The sequence below is a fragment of the Nicotiana tabacum genome, chromosome 22 (genome assembly GCF_000715075.1).
Source record: "Nicotiana tabacum cultivar K326 chromosome 22, ASM71507v2, whole genome shotgun sequence".
Lineage (NCBI taxonomy): Eukaryota > Viridiplantae > Streptophyta > Magnoliopsida > Solanales > Solanaceae > Nicotiana > Nicotiana tabacum.
In genome coordinates, this window is record NC_134101.1 from 41,507,540 (window position 1) to 41,524,391 (window position 16,852).

Below are 16,852 nucleotides of genomic sequence, written 5' to 3' on the forward strand. Positions count from 1 at the left end.
AACCACCTCTTTTGCCTCAAGTTAAGATCGTTTTGCTTGAACAAATACTGTAGACTCCGATGATCCGTGAATACCTCACACGACACGTCATAAAGATAGTGCCTCAAAATCTTCAGCGCATGAACAATGGATGCGAGCTCTAAGTCATGAATAAGGTAATTCTTCTCATGAACCTTCAACTGTCACGATGCGTATGCAATCACCCTGCCATCCTGCATTAATACTGCACTGAGTCTAATATGACATGCATCAGAATACACCGTGTAAGATCCTGAACCTGTGAGCAACACCAACACTAGTGTCGTAGTCAAAGCAGTCTTGAGCTTTTGAAATCTCAACTCACACTCATCCGACCCTCTGAATGGGGCACCCTTCTGGGACAATCTAGTAAATGGGGTTGCTATGGATGAAAACCCTTCCACGAACCGGAAATAATAACCCGCCAAACCTAGGAAATTTTGGATCTCTGTAGCAAAAGATGTCTAGGACAATTTTGGACTGCCTTAATCTTTTTAGGATCCAATTTTATGCCCTCTGCCGATATAACATGCCCCAAAAAGGGGAATTAGTCTAACCAAAACTTACACTTTGAAAACATAGCATATAACTAACTATCCCTCAGAGTCTGAAGTACAATCTGAAGATGTTGCCCATGCTCTTCTCGACTGTGGGAGTTATCAATGAATATTATCACAAAAGAATCCAAATAGGGCTTGAACACTCGGTTCATCAAATCCATAAATGTTGCTGGGGCATTTGTCAACCCCTTATGAAATCATTAGAAACTTATTATGTCCATACCAAGTCCGAAAAGTTATCTTAGGAATATACGATGCCCTAATCTTCAACTGATGTTAGCCAGACCTCAAATCAATTTTCGAAAACACCTTGTCACCCTAAAACTGATCAAATAAGTCATCAATCCTCGGCAACGGATATTTATTCTTGATTGAGACTTTGTTCAACTACCTATAGTCTATACACATCCTCATCGACCTAGCTTTCTTCTCCATGAACAACATGGGCGCGCCCCAGGGCAAGACACTAGTTCTAATGAATCCCTTATCTAGAAAATCTTGCAACTACTCATTCAGTTCCTTCAACTCCGGCGGGGCCATACGGTATGGTGGAATAGAAATGGGTTGAGTGTCCGGAGCCAAATCAATATGGAAGTCAATATCCCTGTTGGGTGGAATCCATGGCACATCTGCAGGAAATACCTTTAGAAGCTCATGCATAACTGGTACTCAATCTATGGAAGAAACCTCCGCACATGAATCACGAACATAGGCCAAATAAGCTAGACATCCCTTCTTGATCATTCGTCGATCCTTCGTATAAGAAATAACCGTGCTGGTAGAATGGCCAAGAATCCCTCTCCACTCTAATCCGGGAAACTCCAGTATGGTTAAGGTTACCGTTTTGGAGTGACTGTCCAATATAATATGATAATGTAACAGCCAATCTATGCGTAAGATAACATCAAAATCTACCATATAAATAAGTAGGAGACTTATGCTAGTCTCAAGACTCCCAATAGTAATCACACATCAGTGATAGACGCAATATACAACAATAGAATCTCCCACATGCATGGACATATGCACATGAGCACTCAAAGCATCACGAGGCACAACCATATATGAAGCAAAATAGGATGACACGTAGGAATCTGTAGATCCCGTATCAAATAGAACTGAAGAATCTCAATGGCGAACTGGAAAAATACATGTGATAACGGCGTCAGATGATTCGGCCTCATGCCTAGCTAGGAAAGCATAAAATCGGGGCTGGCCCCACCACTCTGACCTACGTCTCTAGGACGGCCTCTAGCTGGTTGGCCTCTACCTCTAACGGTCTGATGTCCACCTTTAATGGCATGATTTCCACCTCTGTCTACCTGACTCATGCCTCTAGCTGGTTGAGCAGGCGGTGGAGCAACCTGTGTAGGGACCATGACATGAAAGCTTTGCTGTGGTATACTGCCCAACAATCTCAGACAGAACCTCTTGATGTGAATAGTACCTCCACACTTAAAATACACATCATGTTGTTGTGGCTGTTAAAGCTGAAGCTGACCTGAAATGGTTGGATAACCACGGTGATAGCTCTGAATCAGAGGCTCACGATCTGATGGTGCACTGTAGGCTGGCTGCCTAGAAGGAGGCACATAAGGACCGCGACTCCCTGAGGCAATGTAAGATACTTGAAGCGCTGACTGAAATGGCCTGGGAAGATGACCAATACCAAAGGCACCCCTGTTTCCTGACGAGGTACCATTGAAACCACCGAAATGATGAGGCCTCTTATCAGACACTGGCCCCCTCTTCTGAGCACGAACAATCTCGATCTGTCTGCCAATATCAACGGCCCTCTGAAAAGTAATATCAACTTCTGTCTCCTTGGCTATCTGTAGTCTGATAGTGAAAGTAAGCCCACCAATGAATCTCCTCACTCTCTACCTCTAAGTAGGAAGCAAGATAATGGCATGGCAAGCTAGGTCCTTAAATCAAGTCTCATACTGGGTAACAGTCATACTACCATGCTGAAGATGCTCAAACTGCATGTGGTCATCCTCTTTAAGAGTGACAAGGATGAATTTATCTAGAAATATATGTGAAAACTGATCCCAGGTAAGTGCAGGAAAACTAGTTGGTCTAGTCAACATATAATCTCTCCACCATCTCTTGGAAGAACCAGTAATATGAAACACTGCAAAATTGTGACTATTGGTCTCAATAGAATAGAAAAGATCTTGGTAAACCTATCCAACCACAACAAAGCCTCAGTAGACATAGCGGGCCTATCACCGACCTGTGCTGCAACAACCGGCTAAACAACCCCAACTGGAGGGGTTTCTAGAGTCTGATACTGGGGAGCCACCTGCTCCGAGGTGTGAGTAGCATGAGTCTGTAATCCTCCCCTAGCCTGAGAGACTATTGGTTCCACCGGAAATGCACCAGTCTAGGACACACTCTCCATAAGGCCTACCAATCGGATTAGAGCATCCTGAAGCACTAGAGTGGCTATGAACCCCTCCAGGACCTGAGCTGGTCCGATGGATATGGTCTGAGCTGGGACCTCCTCCTCGTGATCAATTTGAGGCTCCACTGCGGGTGTTGCTGCTCGAGCTCTTCCTTGGCCTTGGCTTGGCCTTTGCCCCTGGTTGTAGCTACCACTGGGGGCTCCAGCTCCTGTCCGACTACATATAATGCACGTGTTCTCGCCGTCTGCAAGAGAACAAGAATAGAATGGTTCATTCATCAATGATATAATAAAATGGCACGATAGATAAGGAAAGAAGTGAAACTTTTCCTAAAGTCCATTGTCGCGACCCAAAATCCACTACGGGGAAAACACCATTTTCCCTAATTGAATAATATAAAATAGAATTTAAAAAGTAAATGAAAATATTTACACGAACCACAATAATGAATAACCGGAAGGAACCCCCAAAACCCGGTGTCACAAATGCATGAGCATTTTCTAAGAAGTACAATAATAGTGCAACATCTGTCTGAATGTATTAAGACAGAAAAAATGAATACTATAATGGAGACTTGGTAGACTGCGATGCATAGCCTGGAATACAACTCACATAAAGTCTCATTAGCAGGTGCGCCTATACGCCAGGGTGATCATCAAATGAACCTGTCAGATCCTGCACATTTAGTGCAGAAGTGCAATATGAGTACGTAAATCAATGCGTATCCAGTAAGTATCTAGCCTAACTCCGGAGAAGTAGTGACGAGGGGCCGACATCGACACTTACTAGAGGTCCAAATAAATAACATGATAAATCATGACAGATGTGAAGTGCACAACAATAGTGGAGTCAGTCTGTACTTTCATAATTTTTCCCAATTATTTCATTTAAAGTATAAATTTCCTCAAACTTGTATTCTTCCTTAGTAACTCAGAACATGCCAAGTGTCAATGCCAATTAAATAAGAAATACAATAAAATGCCGGGCATCAGTGGAAATATTAGCCCGTAAATATTCAGGCAACTAGCGTTATAACGCACTATATTGCCGAGGTGGTTCGGCCCGATCAAGAATAATGTGTATACTGCCGAAGGACGAGCAGCATGATCCATAGATGTATCTATATACTACCAAGGCATTCGGCCCGCTCCACAAGAAAAGGAAGGAAGCTTCCGAATTACTAGGCACATGTTTACAATATAGCACAAAATGAATTTATTCTTTACCATTTCTCAAATAACTCGCCCACAACTCAAAGTGTTTAGGCTTAGCCTAGTGTACATATATTTACTTCAAAATCAATTTCAATTATAAATTCAATTAATTAAGCCAGCAGAATGGGTTCAAATAATTCAAATATTACATGATAAGATCCTAAGTCTACCCGAACATAACATGATGTAGCTACGTACAGACTCTCGGCACCTCGTGCGTATGTAGGACCCACAACTAGTTGCACATAACAATAAATATCACATATGTGTAGTTTTTCCCTCAGAAGGTTAGACAGGAGACTTACCTCGCTCCGAAGTTCCATAACCGGCTCCAACACCCCTTAAACACCTCAAACCAAAGCACGTCGATTCAAAACTATTCAAACAATGAGCAAACCAATCAAAAGATACTCTAATACCCATAATTAATCAATTTAAACAAATTCCCAACTCCGCTCGGAAAGTCCATAAAATCAACCCTCGGGCCCACGTGCCCGGATTCCAAAACTTTTCGAAGGTAAAATTTACACATAACACCACGAACAAAAATATATTACTTATCCCAAATTCCATGTCCAATTTCGTGATCCAATTCCAAAAATACCAAATTCTAGGTTATCTACCAAAAGCCACACAATTTCTACTAATTTCCATGTTTAAATGCTTATACAAACCATGTATTTAATTTGTAATAGGTGGGAATCACTTACCTTGTGTTGATTGGTAAAAATCTCCCCTTGAAGCTCTCCAAAATCGCCCAAACCAAGTGGGAAAATGAGGGAAATGAGCAAAACCTTGATTTAAAACAATCTGCCCAGCCGAATTTCCACACATGCGAAACACCAACCGCACCTGCGGAATTTCCATCGCAGGTGAGGTTCTAACTTAGTCCACACACGTCCGCATCTGCAGACCCAAATGTGTATCCGCACTTCTGCTTCTGCGGCCAAGGAGCGCTTCTGCTCATGCATTCATGTGGGCCATGTCCACTTCTGCGATCAACATGCCTCCCAGGCCATTCTGCTTCTACGCTCTTTCCTTCGCAGGAGCGACTCCGCTTCTACGGTCTTCGTATCCCACCTGCGACCACAGGACACCTTCTCCAGGTCCACTTCTGCGCCCAAATTCTCGCTTCTACGAGCTCGCACCTGCGGTCCATCTTGCGCATGTGCGATTACACCAGCTTTGGTGCACTTCAGCCATTCATACAAGTCCAAATTAATCTGTTAACCATCTAGAAACCACCCGAGGCCCCCGGGACCTCGACCAAATATACAAACTAGTCCTAAAACATCATACAAACTTAGTCGAGCATTTAAATCACATCAAACAACGCTAAAGAAATGAATCGAGCATCGATTCGAGCCTAATGAACTTTAAAACTTCATACTTCTACAATCTATGCCGAAACCTATCAAATCAAGTTTGATTGACCTCAAATATTGCACACAAGTTCTAATTGACATTACGGACCTACTCCAACTTTCAGAATTTGAATCCGACCCCGATATCAAAAAGTCCACTCCCGGTCAAACTTCCCAAAAATCATCCAATTTCCAACTTCCGCCAATTGACACTGAAATAACCTACGGACCTCCAAATCAACATACGAACATGCTACTAAGACCAAAATCATCATACGAATCCATTGGAACCTTCAAATCCTGATTCCTAGGTTGTTTACTCACAAGTCACACCTTAGCCAATTCTTCCAACTTAAAGCTTTTGAAATTAGAATTTTCTTTCTAAATCAATCCTGAATTTCCCGAAATTCAATTCTGACCATACGTACAAGTCATAATACCTGAAGTGAAGCTACTCAAGGCCTCAAACCGCCTAACGACGCACTAGAGATCAAAACGACTGGTCGGGTCATTACATTCTCCCCCACTTAAACATATGTTCGTCCTCGAATGTGCTAAGGACTACCCAGAGTTATCCAAAATCACTTTACAACACCTTGTGCACCTACCCGTGCCACCATATTCCGATAGGACATATTAGCTCGAGCCAGACTGAAAATACTCCCTATAACCTTAGCTAACAAGCTTTAAAACCAAGTTCCAACTTCCGAATTCCTTTACAAAGCCTGGTTCTAACACACGAACACCGTAACAATCACCACACACTGTACCAAAACATGATCATGGATCAATGCTGAAATCACAACATGTACCACATAAGTCAAATGCCCATAATAACATCCTCCGACCATAATAGCTGTAATTTCACAAATCCACTGCCCGCAATACATCTCATGACACATATAAATCCCATTCCAAATCTCGCAATACTTCCACAACGAAACAAAGACGTGTAGAAACTCATAACCACCTTACGGATTAATAATTTATGGAGTCTCTCCTCCTGCCAAGAACCATTACCTCATTCTGAACTGAATAACGATATTTTCCCTTTTATGTACCTTATATAAATCTGGTTGCACAAATTTCAGGTCCACTAATCACGTCTCACCCAGTACGAGCTTCTCAGCCATAAGCCACCTCAAACACGGACTCAGATCTCATATGATGCCATCCATGCACCAACAAGCTATAACTCGAATATGACACATAAGGAAAACGAACTCTGGAGAAGGACTACCTAGTCTGCTTAACAAACAAAATGGATGAATATATGCTATGAACCTACCTCAGGGGATGAAAACAAGGCACACAAAATAAGTGTAAGGAGCTATGCTCAACTTCTCATTGTTGCGGCATGCAACCCGATCCGACATGACACTGTTGCAGCGTGCAACCTGATCCATACATAACAATCACAAAGAAAACACACATAACAATCTGTAGCGCTTATACTTACGAAATGCCTGAATATCGATCACAAGCACGCCAAGTGTATAATACCAAATTCTGGGGAGACGGATAGCGTCATATGTTACGAACCCCACGCACAACTAAGGTGAAATAAATGACCTGCATCTCGAGAGCCATCCTGCTCACATAACACCATAAGCTACACAGGGACCTCAACACGTGTGTGAATAATCAAGCCTCCTCACAACCCACACGGCACAATAGATATTTACATGGAACAACTGACGACGTAAATAACTTTCAATGCTCAACGACTCCTCCGTAAGAAATGTTATGATGACTAAACACATTTGACCTGGCGCAGAGCACACACTCACATTAGGCCCACCAGGGCACCTCACATCAATTTTGATCATACCATACTGGGTCAATAACTTTCCAAAGATCCATAATGGCCCTATTCACGACACATAATAATAGCCGACCCAATCCGAGATGAATTCACACAGTCCATAACCCAAGGAATAGAGTGCCTTCCAGGTATAAACTCTCCCATTAATGATAGTACCATAATCTCTATGCTTTGTTTCAATCTTTTACAATCAAGTGACTAACATGTCACACTTTTGCAGATTTCCCCGTGGGATACTCGCCCACGACCGTTTGCACCAGGTAGCAAGTCTACACATCCATACCATCAACCGTTCTAATTCTGTAAAGCAGATATAGAATCTGCAAATCAATACACAATGCTTATTCCACAGGACACCATTCTCAGGTGACACTCGGATAATGTCAGCTTACTCTGAACATCTAATTCTTCCCGGCTCATCCGAGCTCGTGACATTCTTGTCAATAATGAACTGTAACCTTGGTCCTTAACTTCGAATTCCCATGCCACACACAAAAACTATCATGCCGCTACGCGAGAATAAACGAATTTGTCATAACCCCGGAACTACCAGTAGGATAACACTTCATAGGCTAGAAACCTGTCACTTAGCTCATTTCCGAAAAGCCTATGCAATACGCAACTGAATTCCCAAATCGAAGAAAATACAACCTCAAGTCGTGATCTAAACCGTCATAACTCTTCCAGAATCCATTTACACAACAAAACTATTTGAATCAAATACCTCCCAAATCAATCAGGTCATGGGGTTTGCCCAGCCCGCACGTACAACCACAAACCATATGTATAATTTACACAACGAAGGAACTGATCATTGCCACAACCATGCCGATTCAACCATAACTAACCAACCCAACTTCTTTTAATGTACCTGTGACATGTCTTAGAAATAATAATAATAATAATAATAGCCCCATCCCGAGTGACCCGAATCGTGAGACCACATCGTCCCAATACCCGAGAATCATCCCATACCCCTTTCAAGTGCACAATAGCATCTCCAACTAGTACACCTATTTTTCAAGACCTTCCGCGAATACGAAGCTATTTCTTCCTGTATTCCAATACTGCACCGCATACCCGACGATGACATAGAACATTCCAAGTTCCATTCGCAATCCACTGCAAATCGATCCTTAGCCACGCAACTGACCCGAAATCCTTAGGCACTGCACTTTAAATTCTTGAACCCACTAGGACCGTTGTTGAGAGTCACCCACTCTGACCTGATCTCGAACATAACTAAACTCCAATGCTCTGCTAGCTCATGAATACCCTCTTAAAGAAGCTACCGACTGAATTCCTTTCCCTGTACCTCACATCCACAAAATATAAACTCCGTGTCTTCCCAAAACCTGCTCATAAATCGATAAGGTGGAATATAGCACACATTTATCAATTTCTGTGCTCGGATTACCCTTGATATTTTCCCTTTATTATTCACAAATAATCCACCAATGCACAGATAACCAGCAACTGCACAAGCCGACAACCACGCGATCTAATCGTAGGCGGTGGGGATCCCCCACTTAGCTTTAAACTACCATCGCATAATGTAGAGCCTACAAAGATAACTCTTTCTTATTTACCATGATCTTATACCTCTAGCTTGCCAAATTTCTCAAAATCATTCGTTAAAATTTTCATGACACATTCTGAATTATCAGTCACAATCACATATTCGCCCTCTTACCGGGTAGCAAGTAGTATTCTTCGCAAAAGCTTTAACATCACACAATGAAACCTTTTGAACTCAGGTCATAATGCATCTGAAATGATAATCGATTTTCACACCCCTCTTCATTTGAAGCAACTCATTTCTGCCATATTCAACCTTTCTTCGTACAGTGACCACCATTCCGAATAAAATCTGTAGGCCAATTTCACCTTCCATCACGATTCCCAAACCATTATACACTTTCTCAAGGCACGCGGCTGTCCTACTACAAAATTCATATGCCAATCTTCCACTCTTACTTCGGTTAAACCATCTCCTTTAAGAAACTTCTCAACCTCTGCTTCTCATACTTGACCTGCTAGTACTTCAACCACCGCGAAACACTTCCCACCATGTCTTCCCTTATACTTCGCTGCCCAATTTTTGCATCAAATCAAAAATGCATCTCTACAGCACCTGTACCAATAGTTGTTACCGACTCTAAGCCTCTCTGAAGATCATCTCTCTCACACCATCAACATTAGAAATACCAATTCAATTCTGAACCGCTGCACACCGCTACCTCTGACAACCGCCCCTTAGGCACCATTTCACAACACCTAGCCCCGAAGGCAAAATCCAAGAAGACCGTAACACTGACGAACCGTAATGCGTTCAAATAAGGAATATGACACCGCATCACAATGAAAATTCCACCACTCTCGAAAATATCAAGTCTCATTACTTTATCAACCAAACATGGGCATCTATAGTCCGATTGCCTTTCCTCCGCAGGAATTAAATGTTGAACCCCTTAATCATGCACTGAGAAATCCTTTCTTCACGCCATCCACTGCCTCAATCACATAAACGAGCACCTTACCATTACATCAATATTGTGTGATAACAATGCATAGACATCGTAGCAATTCGTGCACAGTCTCGAAACCATAGAAAATATAAATACTAAGCTGGAACAAAAGAACATCCTTCTGCAAGGCGACGATAATAGCGTTCCTGAACATGCAGGGAAAAACATCTTGCACCACGTCTACAGTACCATTACAACTCCTCGATGCCCAATTGATAACAAGCGCTTCGCGTCGCTTAAGGTTGAGTAAGAAGGAAATAAAGGCACAAGCCTCAATGGAATCAAACTGCACGATGAGGAAATCAAGAAGGGAAGTTCTCCTAAAAGCCTTGCAGCCTCTTGAAGATAAGTACAGACATCTTCGTACCGATCCGCAAGACTCTACTAGACTTGCTCATGACTCATGAAACCTACATGAACCTAGTGCTCTGATACCAAACTGTCATGACCTAAAATCCATTATAGGTCGTGATGGCACCTAACGCCGATGTCAGACAAGCCAACAGTGATTTACCAATTTAATTACTCATTTTAGTATTTTGAAATCATAATTTTCCTTAATTAAACAGTATAAAATAGAATTTATAGAGTAAATAAAAATATTACACGAACCACAATAATGAATAATCGAAAGGAACCCCCTAAATCTAGTATCACAATTGCCTGGGCATTTTCTAAGAAGTACAATAATAATACAACATCTGTATGAATGTAATAAGACAGAATACAATGAATAGTACAATGGAGACTCGGTAGACTACGATGCGTGGCCTGGAATGCAGCTCACATAAAGTCTCCTCAACAGGTGAGCCTACGCGCCAGGGTGATCATCAAATGGACCTGTCAGATCCTGCATATTTGGTGCAGAAGTGCAACATGAGTACGTAAATCAATGTGTACCCAGTATGTATCTAGCCTAACCCTAGAGAAGTAGTGACGAGGGGCCGACATCGATACTTACTAGAGGTCCAAATAAATAACATGATAAATCATGACAGATGTAAAGTACACAACAATAGTGGAGTAAGTCTGTACTTTCATAATTTTTCCCAATTATTTCCTTTAAAGTATAAATTTCCTCAAACTTGTATTCTTCCTTAGTATCTCAGAACATGCCAAGTGTCAAGCCAATTAAATCAGAAATACCATAAAATGTCGGGCATCAGTGGAAAGATTAGCTAGTAATTATTCAAGCTACTAGCATTATAACGCACTATATTGCCGAGGTGGTTCGGCCCGATCAAGAATAACGTGTACACTGCCGAGGGACGAGCGGCACGATCCATAGATGGATCTATATACTGCCGAGGCGTTCGGCCCGCTCCACAAGAAAAGGAAGGAAGTTACCGAATTACGAGACACATGTTTACAATATAGCACAAAATGAATTTATTCTTTACCATTTCTCAAATAACTCGCCCACAACTCAAAGTGTTTAGGCTTAGCCTATAATTACTTCCAAATCAATTTCAATTATAACTTCAATTAATTAAGCCAGCAGAATGGGTTCAAATAATTCAAATATTACATGATAAGATCCTAAGTCTACCCGAACATAACATGATGTAGCTACGTACGGAATCGCGTCACCTCGTGCATATGTAGAACCCACAACTAGTTGCACATAACAATAAATATCACCTAGGGGTAGTTTCCTCCTCACAAAGTTAGACAGGAGACTTACCTCACTCCCAAGTTCCATAACCGGCTCCAACGCCCCTCAAACACCTCAAACAAAATCCTGTCGATCCAAAACTATTCAAACAATGTGAAAACCAAACAAAAGATACTCTAATACCCATAATTAATCAATTTAAGTGAATTCCCAACTCCGCTCAAAAAGTCTATAAAATCAACCCTCGGTCCCACGTGCCCGGATTCCGAAACTTTTCGAAGGTAAACTTTACCCATAACACCACGAACTAAAATATATTACTTATCCCAAATTTCATGTCCAATTTAATGATCAAATTCTAGGTTGTCTACCAAAACCCACACAATTTCTACTAATTTCCATGTTTAAATCGTTATACAAACCATGTATTTAACTTGTAATAAGTGGGAATCACTTACCTTGTGTTGCTTGATGAAAATATCCCCTCGAAGCTCTCCAAAATCATCCAAACCAAGTGAGAAAATGAGGGAAATGAGCAAAACCTCGATTTAAAATAATCAACCCAGCCGACTTTCCGCACCCGCGGCACACCAGCCTCACCTTCGACTCTGCACCTGCGGAATTTCCATCGTACGTGCGGTTCTAACTTTGTCCAGGCACGTCCGCATCTACGGACCCAAATGCGCATCTGCGCTTCCACTTCTGTGACCAAGAAGCATTTTTGCACACGTGCTGTGGAGATAAGTACTGACATCTCTGTACAGATCCTCTAGAATCTACTAAGATTGCTCGTGATTCGTGAGACCTAGGAAACCTAGGGCCCTGATACCAACTTTTCACGTATCGGAATACCCACCATCGGCACCGTGATGGCACCTAACATTTCACTTGCTAGGCAAGACAACGTTAGAGATAGTTTTTAGCCAATTTCACAATTCAAATTAAATAATAAATCAGAAACTGAAATAACTGAATAGAGTGAGAAAACCATAATAACAGTGATCGCTAGATACAATCCCAGAGTTGGTATATCAAGTTCACGAGCGACTAGAGTAACACAAATAATGGTCTGAATGAAAACATGACTGTCTGAAATTAAATAAACAACTAGAATAAGGCAGAAGGGGACTTCAAGGTTGCGGACACCGTGCAGTTGTACCTCAAGTCTCCTTCAGGCAATCAATCAGAACAATCTACTGACCGCCGGTAGGACTGACTCCAAACATGTGTATGAGTCTTCTAAACAAAAGTCAAATACGAACAATCCGAATAAGTGTACAGTGTAGTATGAGTACAATCGACCGCATGTAATCTATAAGTGTCGAGCCTAACCTCGACGAAGTAGTGACGAGGCATAAGGCCGTTAATGTATGAAAATATACTCAATTCGAGGTTTAAATCCCAAATTTACAAAACTCCCTCATTCTATCCAAATCTCTAATTTCTACCATGAAAATCCTTGATTTAATGTTGAAAACATTTGGAAAGTAATGGGTAATTGAAAATAAATAGATTAAAGTTGCTTACCAAAGTTTTGGAGAAGAAAATCCTCTTGGAAAATTGCCCTAGGGTGTTTAGGGTTGAGAAAATGAGAAAAATGAGCTAAGTCCCATTTCCCCCTCTTTTACCCACCTGCGAATGTCGCAATTGCGATATCTTGTTCGCAATTGCAACATCGCAAATGAGAAGAAGAGGTCACAAATGCAAACCCTTCTCAGAATGCCAGTCATCGCAAATGCGACACTTTTGGTCTCAAATGCGAACTCAGGCCCCTCTCAAATGTGACTAACATTTCGCAAAAGCGAAGCAGTACCCAGTAGCAAATGGTCGCAATTACGACCATAACCTTCGCAATTGCGAAAATCAAGAGTCTGCAAATGTGAATAAATTCTAGCAAATGCGAAGTGTACCCAACCTAGGCCATGCTCAAATATGCGAGCCAGACCTCACAATTGCGAGATCTGCAGATCACACCAGAAACAAAAAATGCATCAGCTATTTCCAAAGTCCAAAAATCAATCTGTAGCCTATCAGAAACTTACCCGAGCCCTTCGGGCTCAAAACCAAACATGCACACAAGTGTAATAACATCATATGAGTTCGCTCGCACGATAAAAACCCCAAAATAAAACTTAGAACTACGAATCGGACACCAAAACCAATGAAATTTTTAAAGAAACTTAAGAACATTCTATTTTAAAACTAGACGTTTGCATCACGTCAAATTAACTCCGTTTTGCACCAAACATTGAAGACAAGTCATAAATACTAAAATGAATCTATACCAAGTTCTGTTATCTAAATCCGAACCCGATAGCCACAAAGTCAACCTACGGTCAAACATAGGAATTCTTTAAACTTTTAAATTGCTACTTTTCAACAAATTACATTAAATTAAGTTAGGGACTTTTGAATTAAATTTCGAGCATACGCCCAAGTCCCAAATCATGATACGGACCCACCAGGACCGTCAAAATATTGATCCAGGTCCGTTACACAAAACATTGACCGTAGTCAACTCAAATGAGTTTTAAGGCACAATTTTATATTTTTATCAATATTTCACATAAAAATTTTCTGAAAAAAGACACGGACTATGCACACAAATCAATAAAAAATCAATAAATGCTAATCAGAGCTACTCAAGGTCTTGTGTAATGACTCGACTGGTTGTTTTGAGAATTTACGTCTCGTTAGGCATCTTAAGGTCTCAAGCAACTTCGTATTATGTGTTATGACTTTTGTGTGTGGTCAAGTTCTATTTTTGGTTGATTCAGTGTTAATTTGGAAGAAGGATTCTTGTTTTAGAAGCTTAATTAGTAAAAGTTGACAGTAATTTGACTTTTGTTTAGACGGCTCCAAAATAGTATTTTGATGATTCCAATAGTTTCATATGGTGATTTTAGACTTAGGCGTGCGTCCGGATTTGGATTCGGAGGTCCGTAGGGTAATTTGATGCGTTTTGGTGAAAATTGAAAAAAGGTTTGACCGGGAGTTGACTCTATTGATATTGGTCTCGGATTGTGATTCCGAGAGTTGGATTAGCTATGTTATGTCATTTGGGACTTGAATGCAAAATTCGACATCATTCCGGGTTGATTTGATATGTTTCGGCAAGAGTTTTGGAAGTTGGAAAGTTCATAAGTTCGATTCGAGGTGCGATTCGTAGTTTCGACGTTGTTTGATGTGATTCGGGGTCCCGGGTGTGTTTCGGGTGAGTTTTGAACAAGTTTGGGCATTTCGACACTTTGATGATGTTCTGGAGCTGTTGAAGTGTGGAGGGCACATTTTTGGGTAAGTAATTCTACCTCGGTTTTGGCTATATTACACGAATCCATTGTTATTTTCATCATTTAATTAGTGATTTACGTTGGAAATTTGGGGGAAAATTTGTGAAAACTTCTTAGACTAATGTGTATTCGGATTTGAGGTCGGATTTGAGCAATTCTTGTATGGGTGGACTCGTTATCGAATGTGTATTCAGATTTTGTAATTTTGGTCAGATTCCGAAGCACAAGCCCGGGGTTGACTTTTTGAGTTGACTTTTTAGTATTAATTAAGGATCAAAGATTTATTATCCAGAATTATTTTCTATGATTTTTAATTATGATATTAAGTTGTTTTGGATAGATTTTAGCCATCCGGAGATTTGTTTCACAAGAGGGGGTCATTTTAAAGTATCGGTCTAGCTTCTTTGAGGTAAGTTTCTTGTCTAACTTTGTGGGGAGGGGGGGAACTACCCCTTAGTATTTGAGTCATTTGTGCTTATTGTGTCATGTGAAGGCCGTGTACGCGAGGTGACGAGTACGTGCTCGGGCTTATTTGTGGGAATTTGACCGTTTAGGACTCTTACATTCTTATGTTCATTAGATATGAAGTTGTTTTGTCATGTTAAATCCCCCATTTACTGAATTCACCCTTAAGTGTCTTATTTGGAATTAATTTCTTCATGTTCTACCCTTATTGTCGATTAAACTCTTATATGCCTTAACTGAAGTTGTTGCCTCTTTTATTACCATGTTATCCTCTCCACAATTGCTTATCCTTAATTGAAGTTATTATTATCTTTTTCGTAATTGCTTATCCTTAATTGAATTTGTTGTATATCTTCCGTGATTGCTCAACCTTAAATGAAGTTTTGTAAACCCTTTTCATTGTTGACTTATCCTTATTTGGAATCATTGATTCATGTTATCTCTCTTATCGTCAAATTGTACTTTTGTGTAATCATTGCTACACATTACCTTTACCTTGTTGAGCTATTATTGCGGAGACTATTATTACTTGTTGTGTTTTTCTTTGTGAGCTCGTTCTACCATTTATTCATGTTCTGAAGTTCCTCAGCTGACTTACTTGCCATACCCTCGTGTTATTGTTGTTGTTGTTGTATTCAGTGTTGTTGAGCTGATGGCTATGTGTGGTTGTGATATTGAAACTGTTTTGAGGAAATGTTGTGGTATATTGACACATATTGAGAAAGTCATTTTGTTGAGTTTTTATGTATTGGTACACATTCTATTGTTGAGAGGATTGTTATGATGTTTGCACAAGGTTTCTGTCGTGCCGTTGTTCTGATGTTTGCACGAGGTTTCTGTCATGTTATTGTTATGATGTTTGCACGAGGTTACTGTCGTGCTGTTGTTATTATTAATAATCATATTGTGGTATAAGGTCTGGGTGTTGAAGTGCATGCGGTGAGATAAGGTGGGCTTGATACGCGTGGCTAGTATAGGAACTACTAGAAGTCATGCGGTGTGATAAGGTTGGCTTGATACCTCGTGGCTAGTAGGGGAACTACTAGAAGCCATGCGGTGTGATAAGGTGGGCTTGATACGCGTGGCTAGTAGGGGAACTACTAGAAGCCATGCGGTGTGATAAGGTGGGATAAAATGCGAGATGCTATTTGAAAAATGAATTCAAAACTAAATGTCAAGGCTCCCGCGGTGATATAAGGAAAGATTGTGATTCGTTTTATGATTTGAGACTACGAGGCGATACCTTGATAGTGACTCTTGTTGATATTTCCCCATTCTTTTGTACTTTTCTTTGATTGTTATTTCCCTTAACATACTATTAATTGACTTTCTTCATGTTGCATTATTGCTTAGTTCTGTATTGTTAATCTTGTTGTACTATTCGTTGTTTCAATTTCATTGTTGTATTTATTACACTGTACATTTTGTAGTGATCATTTCTTATGTGCCATTCATTGTCTCTACTCTTACTTGGTGACTTGAATTGTGGTAGAACAGTTGCACATGCATACACATAAATAAATCACCCATATTGGTCTAAGAAGATGAATCTTGATGTTTTGACC

The 16,852-nt window shown here is 40.7% G+C and overlaps 1 pseudogene; it reads right to left on the reverse strand.

Moving 5' to 3' along the window:
* The window catches only part of LOC107815053 (terpene synthase 9-like), a 132,480-nt pseudogene that overhangs the window by 46,411 nt on the left and 69,217 nt on the right, over nt 1-16,852 (reverse strand).